We start from the raw sequence: 9289 nt of genomic DNA on the forward strand, positions 1-9289 counted from the left end.
GAGAGCTGTGCAAATTAGCGGGTTGTCAAAGTTTTGATTTGGTCTGGGCCATAGTCAGTTCTGAGTCCCTCACAATCAGAAATTGTCAGATGTGTTTGTGATGTCAATTGCTGTTCATTTGTGAACACCAAACAAGATTAAATTCAGACTTTACCTGTGACATCTTCAGGTCTAAGTGTTCGTAGGTAAAAGAGTTCCACTTTCCACGATAAGCACATGGGTGATGTTATCACGTGTATTTTTCAAACTGCACTGCAAGTCCATTCAAAATAGTGACAATTACAATCTGTATTCTCTTCATGAACTTTTGCCTTCTTTTCATTGAAATTGACTAAATAAAGATTGGTAATAAATAGAAAACATGTATATGAACAATAAGGCAGTATATAACAGAGTTCTAGGGCTGCTAGCATGTGTATGTGGGTTGTATCAGTACTCATACAGTGTATACATACCTCGGCTTTTAGCCTCGGTCCATTCATGCACAGACGTTTGCCATCTAATAACCCTATATGTTTTTTTAACCTTCATTACCATTACTACTAATTAAGATACACTAAATAGGTGGCAATATTTATGGTCAAGGTTTTTGTTTCTTTCTTAACTGGATTAGTTTTATCGTTGGCTTGAGCCATATCTGAAAGAGTTGACACGTCACTGAGATAAAACACGTCACTTTTGCCCCTCTTTACAAGTGGAATATGTTGTTGCTGCTGTAATTTGTCCAGAGGAGCTGAAGACAGCCATCACTTTTGAGACTGTTAAGTAAATTCAGTGTATTCTTAGATATGGAAGCATCTCTCTTAAAGTGTTTTGCCCATAGTAACTGAAACTGACTTAAAAGCACACGACCACAGACGTTGTGCTCTAAGATAACCTCACACTATTTACTGGTAGTTCAGAATCTGCCACTTTCAGTGGCAAAGGTGAGGTGCATTTATTTAAATTATGGGTTCTAATTGATTAATGATTAATCAATTAATCACATCTGTGGGCTTTGATTGATTAAAAAATAATTGATCGATTAATCTTGTCTACCTCAGTTTGCGCGAAAAAAAATCTTGAAAAATGGCAGAGGATACTTCTAAAAAAAAAAGGCAACTGGAAGGTATAACCAATATTTCAGAATATCTTTCACCGCAGTACTAGAATTTATCATATCATCTTAGTCACAAAGCTGTTTCTTTTTATTCAAAGTATTTCTTTCAACTTATTTCTTTCTTTCAGGTATCAGAAAATCAACAGCTATAACTTACTTTTTATTCAACTAAATAAAATAAAATAGCGTTCTATAACTTTACATTTCAACTGAACTAATCTTAATGAAATAACACTGAGTAAGTTACCTTTGTTAGTCTGCAACTTGAAAGCTTACGGTATACCTGTGATGGGGTACACCCCGCCTCTGTGTGTATTTTGTATTATTTTGTATTATTGTTATTTAAAATAATCGTCCACAATATAAAAAACTGCAGCTTTGGCTGAACTTGGTTAGTGTGTTCTAGGCGAAACGAGAGACGTGAGTCGTGAGAGAAATCAAAGTGAAACTGAAAGAGGCAATTGCTACTTGTGCTAGTATCGACTAACATGATACTTGTTTGGTTCCATGTCTGTTTGTCTTGGTCACTGTGTCGTTTGTGTTGTACCAGTGTTCTGTGTTTTGTTCAAACTTTTTATTTGTTTATTTATTATTAAACGCGCAGCAGCGCTTTCATACCCTGCAGTACTGACTGTCTGTGTCCATTCTCTTCCGGGTCTGACGTCACCACAGAGCTATCCATGACAATACCAAAAACGGATCTGTTAAATACAGTATTCTCGGTTGTAGTGCAGCTGGTAATTTACAGCAATATATACATTATTGATGTATTTTTAATCTTTTTATTTTAGACATGGCATTTGATTGAAGGAAACGCAAACGGACAGTAAAGCTCAAAGAAAATGTGTGATTAATCAAAAAGGTGTGATTTATCGATTCATCGATCTCATAGATCGTATGATTAATCGATCAATAGAAAATGTCAAGAGTCTGTGGCCTTTGTCCTGCTGTAACTGGAGTCTTGCCTTTCAAGACTTCCAAAAGTAAACCTTCTTAGTTAATTAAAAGGTTTGGTAATATTTTTATGGCAGGGCAAGTTGAGACTATTGAAAACCCCTCTGATTTGGAAAATGTATTTGGAAAATCAGGCTGCTAAAGATGTGTGTGTCACTTAAGGGTTAAATTAACATGATGTGAATATACTCTTTGAATGTGTCCAGGAATAAACTAGCATTTGTCTTTGCTGTTGGCTCCCCTTAGTGGAATATTAGGAGAATAACCTTACAAAAACTTTGACTACCCGTACCTGTACTTGAAGTAGCTGATAAGCCTCTTTAAGGTTTTCTTTCTACAGTGTACATACATTTGTTAGCATTATCACATATTTGTGTGTGTCCTGTATGAACCTCTTACATGTTATTCTGCAATCACTTTTCAGTAGAGATCGTTTTCCAATGTGAAAATATGTCAGAGGAAACCAAAGGGGGCTAGAAACTTTTAAAATTGTAGTCATAAAAATAATTGTAATTGGCTTTGTAAAACACAAATCAAAATTATTTTTAAAATTAAAAAACAATGGGGATGATGCTCAAAGCCTGCAGTATTACTTGATGATTTTAAAGGAAGAAAATAATCTGTTAAATTACATTTCATTTAAGGCAGTTTTGGTAACTTAGGGTGTTTATTTCTTACTTTGTAACTTGAAAGGGTGTTTTTACTTTTTGCAAAAAAAATTGTAATTTACACTTTTGAGTAAAAAGTTGAGGTCAGCACATGTAGAAAATCTGGAACCAGGTACTCATTGTAAAACATGAAAGAAAAAAGACTTGCATTAAATTAATTTAATAATAATTGATATAATCTACATTATCCTAATATTTGTTTCTTATCCCATTATGTGTCTTCTGTTAATTACTAATTTTTCCAGCAAAAAATGCTTCTGAAAAGACCTCTTTGGGCTGAAAGTGGGGAAGGATATTAGTGTTGCACTGTAAGATGTCGTCCCTTTGAATCATTGTGCAACAATGGGGAGAGTATTTTCAATGCAATGCTATAAAGTACCTTTTTTACCCGGGAAAGGGAATTGATGCTTGGGTATAGACTTGCTGGTGTGGCACTGTGTACCGCATGTCGAAGCGCCGGTGTGTCCAGGCCTTTAGGTTTCTTAATATAGCAATTTTGGTGTTAAGCGATAAACCACAATTGTTTCCAATACTGTTCATCATTTTGTTAGGTTTTTTTTTTTTTTTTTATCCAGTAAAATACTCTGAATGGAATAATAATATAATAATAATGACAAATACACTACATCTGCCCACATCTAAAATACCCTCTTTTTTAAGTAGATGTTTGTTTACAATTTTTTTTTTTTTTGTAAGAAAAAATTTAAATAATATTACAGGCTGAGTCTTGCCATGGATGACAGAGCTGTGGCAGAATTTCCTTTTTACAAAATATAAAGCAGGTAAACATGAGTACAAGTATGGGTATGATTAGAAAGTACATTTTGTTAAAAAATATTTACTGTATCACAAAACAATATAAACTAATGGAAGAGCGAGTGGGCGGGCGGGGGGATAATTTAGCACCAGTAGGCTCTCAGGTGCTAAACTTTCAAAACAGTTTAGCATCAATTTTCAAAACGAGTTGCAACTCTACATAATAGTAAACAGACAAGAAATGACATTTAAGTTAACAGGGAAGAAATGAAATAGTCACCATGAGAAACTGGGCTGATAGACAATGTTGAGTATATCATGTAAAGCATTATAGAATATTTAGTCTTCCAAAAGTTCTCAATCCACTTACTCATGGTGGCAATTTGCATCAGTGATGAGCTAAGCTAAGCAGCTGTAATTATGGTCAACATCCAGAGCAGTGGTGTAGCTAGGGGGGTGGTTTTAGGGGTTTGAAACCACCACCCCCCATCCCCCCCAAAATGAATTATCTAACTACGTGGGACAAAAAAAATATATATCAATCATGTGCCAAAATCTCGATCCATCACCAGCAAACCTGTCCCTGTGAAACGAAATCCTGGCAAGCGATCATTCACCAGCACCCCCCACTCCCCACGGGACCAAAGCCTTGCTACGCCAGTGTTATTAACCATCATCAAAAAATCTCCATCCATCCCTGAAACAAACTCCTGGCTACACCACTGATCCAGAGTACTTCCTCCCGCAGTGACATGTTCTTCTCAATGAGACCATTGTATGGAACAAAAGCTTTCCAGGCACACTGCACTGCTGCTTCAGGCTGTCTTCGGTTATAACTGCCACAGTGCTTTGTTTGTATTTCTTTTAGAAATGATGAGATGACCAAGTCATAACTGATTTGATTTATTCCACATTTTTTGTAATGCTTTTTATTCATGTTGGATACCAAACAGCACCAAAAGTCATTATTTCATCTTTAAAAAAAGGAAAGGGAAGTTACACTTCCAAGTTTAATTGCTGTGTTTTATCTATAGAAAAAGCATTTATATTTCAAAATAATACATCATCTTTCCTAATATTAAATAATATATACATGCAGCTTTTAATTGAGAAACAGATGTCTTGAAGGGATACTACAATAAAGTGGAGAAAGGGAGCCATTTTTTAAATGGTTATTTAATGGTCACTCTGATGTTTTTTGTATACAGCATGGTTTACACTATGAGAAATTGCATGAGAAATGGTTTGTTATTATAATGTATTACTGGAGTTGTTAAATCTATAGCAAAACTGTGTGGCATCCCTGAAAGTAATGCTCTCTTTGTCATTTCTTAAAGGAACTCCTTGGTACCACACAGTTCTTTGTATTTTGTCCAACCTAAAAATAATATCTATCTATCTATCTATATATATATATATATATATATATATATATATATATATATATAAGATGTTGATCTGTATATTTATTTCAACACTTAAAGGTCACCTCTATTCAGTTTATCGTTATTATATTATTGGGAATTACAAACGTCACCAGGTAGAAGCAGTTTAAACAGCAACAATGGCTGTGAGTGTACTTTTCTGACAAACTATATCCATCATTAACTGGTAGTGTGGCAGTAATTCTTCAAGTTAACACAATTAAATATGCACTGTAATTAGGCTGACAAGGAAATGGTGCCTAAAATATAGCCTTGTTTATTGAATTGACAGGCCAATTAAAATATGTTGGGCTTCAACATTCTTTCTTTAATACAACAATAAATCAGTAAATTATATAATATCCGTAGTACAGACTGACTGACTGTTTAGATCCAGGCCCATGGTTTAATATCACAAGCACAGACGAGAGCAGAAGGGGATAGCTTCCACTGAATGTGTCACGCTCTATTATGTCCTGAGTGGTACAATGCATCCAAATATTATTAATTTACAACGAACGCTAAACTGGGTGGACATGTAGGACCAGTCTTGTTATTCACCATTTAAAAAAGAAAAAGATATTTTACTACTCGAATTAGCTTAACTTTAGTGTTGTGTAAATCTACAGCCGACTACTTTGTTTATAGCAGTAGTTAAAATCCCATTGTTTAACACAGGTTTAAATACAGGTCCTTTAATAAGCTTTAATTAAGTAAAACAGCTCTAAAACGTTGGCGTTTTTTCTATCCCTGTTGCCGCTGCAGTTATGATTTTTTACCACTAGATAGAGGTGTTTTTATTATTATTATTATTATTATTTATTTCCAGTTCCTGTATTTGTGATTGCTCTAGATTCAGAAAACGTGAATTTGTGATGTAAAATGGAGACCAAATGTATCTGCCAGTCATTCTTCATTGGTACAATCTAAACTAAACCTTCCATATTTATCTTTGCTTTGTTCACACTTCAATAACCCTCCAAGGATAGCATAGATCAATTAAGCCTCTCAGAGGGTTGCTCAGAGGGATCATATTTTAAATATTCATTAGATACTCGTTTGTATGCAAATATATATTCACATCAGCAACTATGATTCCCTGTTCTCCCTCATCAATAACATTTTCGATGAACCTTCACCTTTTTGCAGAGGAAGGGCAATGTAGTCAGATCACCAAACTAATTTCCTTTGTGTCCGTCAATATAATTAAAATGTAACTTTTATCCAAAATTTGGAGTGTGTACTGTACAGACTATGTCGCCAACCTTTTTTTTTTTTTTATTAATGTTAATATCTTGTATGTATGTATTTTTGATAATCTTAACAAAATCCCTGCAAGAGCAATGTACCACACACCCAGAGCTAAGCTGTCACATTCAAAGTCTGGTGTTCCAGTTGTACTTGGAGGTTAAACTTGATTCTTAGTTTTATAGAGACAACAGGAGTGCTATAAACTTCTGAGTTGTAAAAATGCACCAGGATGTGACGACTGAAACTGAAAATGATACAAAGTGAATATAACCAACAAGAACAATACATAGTTAAAATACACCTATTTCACATGAAACCAAGCTGCTTTAAATTTAGAGAGCAAATTATTTAAAAAAAATAAAATAAAAAGAAAGAAAGAAAGGCCTCAGAAATCACATTACAGAGGTCAAAATGTTACAATGGAAATTTATAGTCAGAAATTAAGGACAGTGTAGGACATTGTAGAAATATCCTCAACAAGTATTTAATACATTTGTCAATGAAGGAAGTTTATTTTAGTATTTCTAAATTTAACAAAATCAGTGTTTTATAGTCACAGATGAAATATTGTTGAAATACCACAACAGAGATAGAAAAAGGTAATTCCTTGTCTGATTTAGTTAAACTCTTACACCTGGAAGTTACCGGTGTCTGATCAAATGAGTCCTGGCAGTCTTTCCAAGGAAAGACTCTCTGGTGTAGCAGGATGTTCCAGGAACATCTGGCATGTTATTCCAAGCAGTGTTTAGCCAGATTGTGCCAGCATTGTATGATCACTCAGTCCATCATCTCACTGGGATTGGGGGTAGCTTTAAACAGGGGGGGGGGGGGGTGCCACAGTGCTTTGTTTGTATTTCTTTTAGAAATGATAAGATGACCAAGTCATAACTGATTTGATTTATTCCACATTTTTTGTAATGCTTTTTATTCATATTGGATACCAAACAGCACCAAAAGTCATTATTTCAGCTTTAAAAAAGGGAAGGGAAGTTACACTTCCAAGTTTAATTGCTGTGTTTTATCTATAGAAAAAGCATTTATATTTCAAAATAATACATCATCTTTTCTAATATTAAATAATATATACATGCAGCTTTTAATTGAGAAACAGATGTCTTGAAGGGATACTACAATAAAGTGGAGAAAGGGAGCCGTTTTTTAAATGGTTATTTAATGGTCACTCTAATGTTTTTTGTATACGGCATGGTTTACACTATGAGAAATTGCATGAGAAATGGTTTGTTATTATAATGTATTACTGGAGTTGATAAATCTATAGCAAAACTGTGTGGCATCCCTGAAAGTAATGCTCTCTTTGTCATTTCTTAAAGGAACTCCTTGGTACCACACAGTTCTTTGTATTTTGTCCCACCTAAAAAGAATATATATATATATATATATATATATATATATATATATATATATATAAAGATGTTGATCTGTATATTTATTTCAACACTTAAAGGTCACCTCTCTTCAGTTTATCAACCTTTGAACCACAGCATCACATTTTTAAGTGGCAGCTACCTGTAAGCCCAATATACCTTTCAGAATTTGAATTCTGAGTGCCGAGTATATCCTTTCCCTTCCTGTGTCAGCTCGGGGATCTGTGGTGTATATCTCCCTTTTTTAACAATCTCCAATCTATCTGAGAAAGTTCTCCTCAAAAAAGGATTCGTAACCAAATCGACTATGATTTTTCTGTTTTCTCACATTTTTTTACTTTAGTGTAAAATAAAATTCGAAATAATTAGATGTTGTAAAGGTATTTGTACTTATCAATGTATATTTATAAGCAATATCGTGCGAAATCCAGCAGTCATCCTAACTGCAGTGCTAACCAATGAATATTCATGTTTTGGGGTTACTCACTAATGATTGGTCAGCTGTCAGAGCTTTGACTTTCCCATTGGTTGCTAAAGCAAGGCCTTCAAGTGAGGCAGAGAATACCCTGGGAGATTTATGGCCCGCCTCTGCTCACTCCTAATTGGTCACCTGTCTAAAAAAAAAAAAAAGGACATTCTTCGACTCGCCTATTGGTTAAACTCACTGAAGCCCTTCAACTGAAACGGAGAATACCCTCAACTGTTTTTTTTAAGCGTCTGGTTGTTGTTTTAGACTTATGCGGGGGAAATGCAGATCTCATATTGGCTGATCACATCCCCTTCAGGAAACCCTCTTAAAAAAACCTCTAGTAAACCCTGTAAGTCATCTTGGATAAAGGCATCAGACAAATGAACAAATAATAATTAGAGTAGTATGTTTCATAGTATAAGCAAGCACACTGTACGCAAGTGAGTGAGGCAACGTAATGTCATTTGACTCACTGTTTACTTGGCACTGTCTGGTCAGCAGAGAATACCTTGAAGGTCCTAACGGCACGACACTGGTTAAAATCAACACTGGCGAATGGTAAAACAGACAATACATTCTTAAGATCAATACACACATTACATGTATAATAAAACTCCCGATTACTTACCCTGGTCGGTGCATCAGTAACAGAAATGACTCCAGTCTCCTGCTCCCCAAAATTTAGTGAAACCAATTCTCCTTTACCACAGCAGGGGGTGCCGAGGATACATATAATTGGGGAGAAAAACGGGGGTAAAAAATTAGCGACGACTGTCCAATAAACTTCAAATAATACACAATAAAACTACTCATGTCGTTAAAACTTATTAAAACAAGTACATCTTATATAAATAAATAACAGTTGAAACGAAATCCTGATTAACATAACAGCGACTCTCAACGCCAAGCACTTGATAATGCCAATCAGAAGTGCTTAATTTTGAAATCAAACAGTCAAATTTCTCTCTCTCTCTCTCTCTCTCTCTCTCTCTCTCTCTCTCTCTCTCTCTCTCTCTCTCTCTCTCTCTCTCTCTCTCTCTCTCTCTCTCTCTCTCTCTCTCTCTCTCTCTCTCTCTCTCTCTCTCTCTCTCTCTCTCCTGCAATCGGCTCTCCCCGATTTCTCCTCTCTTCTCCTGGGTTGACTTGGCTCTCCCCGATTTCTCTTCTCTTCTCTTCTCTTCTCTTCTCTTTTCTTTTCTTCCCAGACAACTACTTGAATGACATCAAACTATAATGTTGAATTTAAAGAGCCACTTTGTACAGGTCTTAAATGTCACAGGTAT

This window comes from Acipenser ruthenus, chromosome 3 (assembly GCF_902713425.1).
Source record: "Acipenser ruthenus chromosome 3, fAciRut3.2 maternal haplotype, whole genome shotgun sequence".
NCBI lineage: Eukaryota > Metazoa > Chordata > Actinopteri > Acipenseriformes > Acipenseridae > Acipenser > Acipenser ruthenus.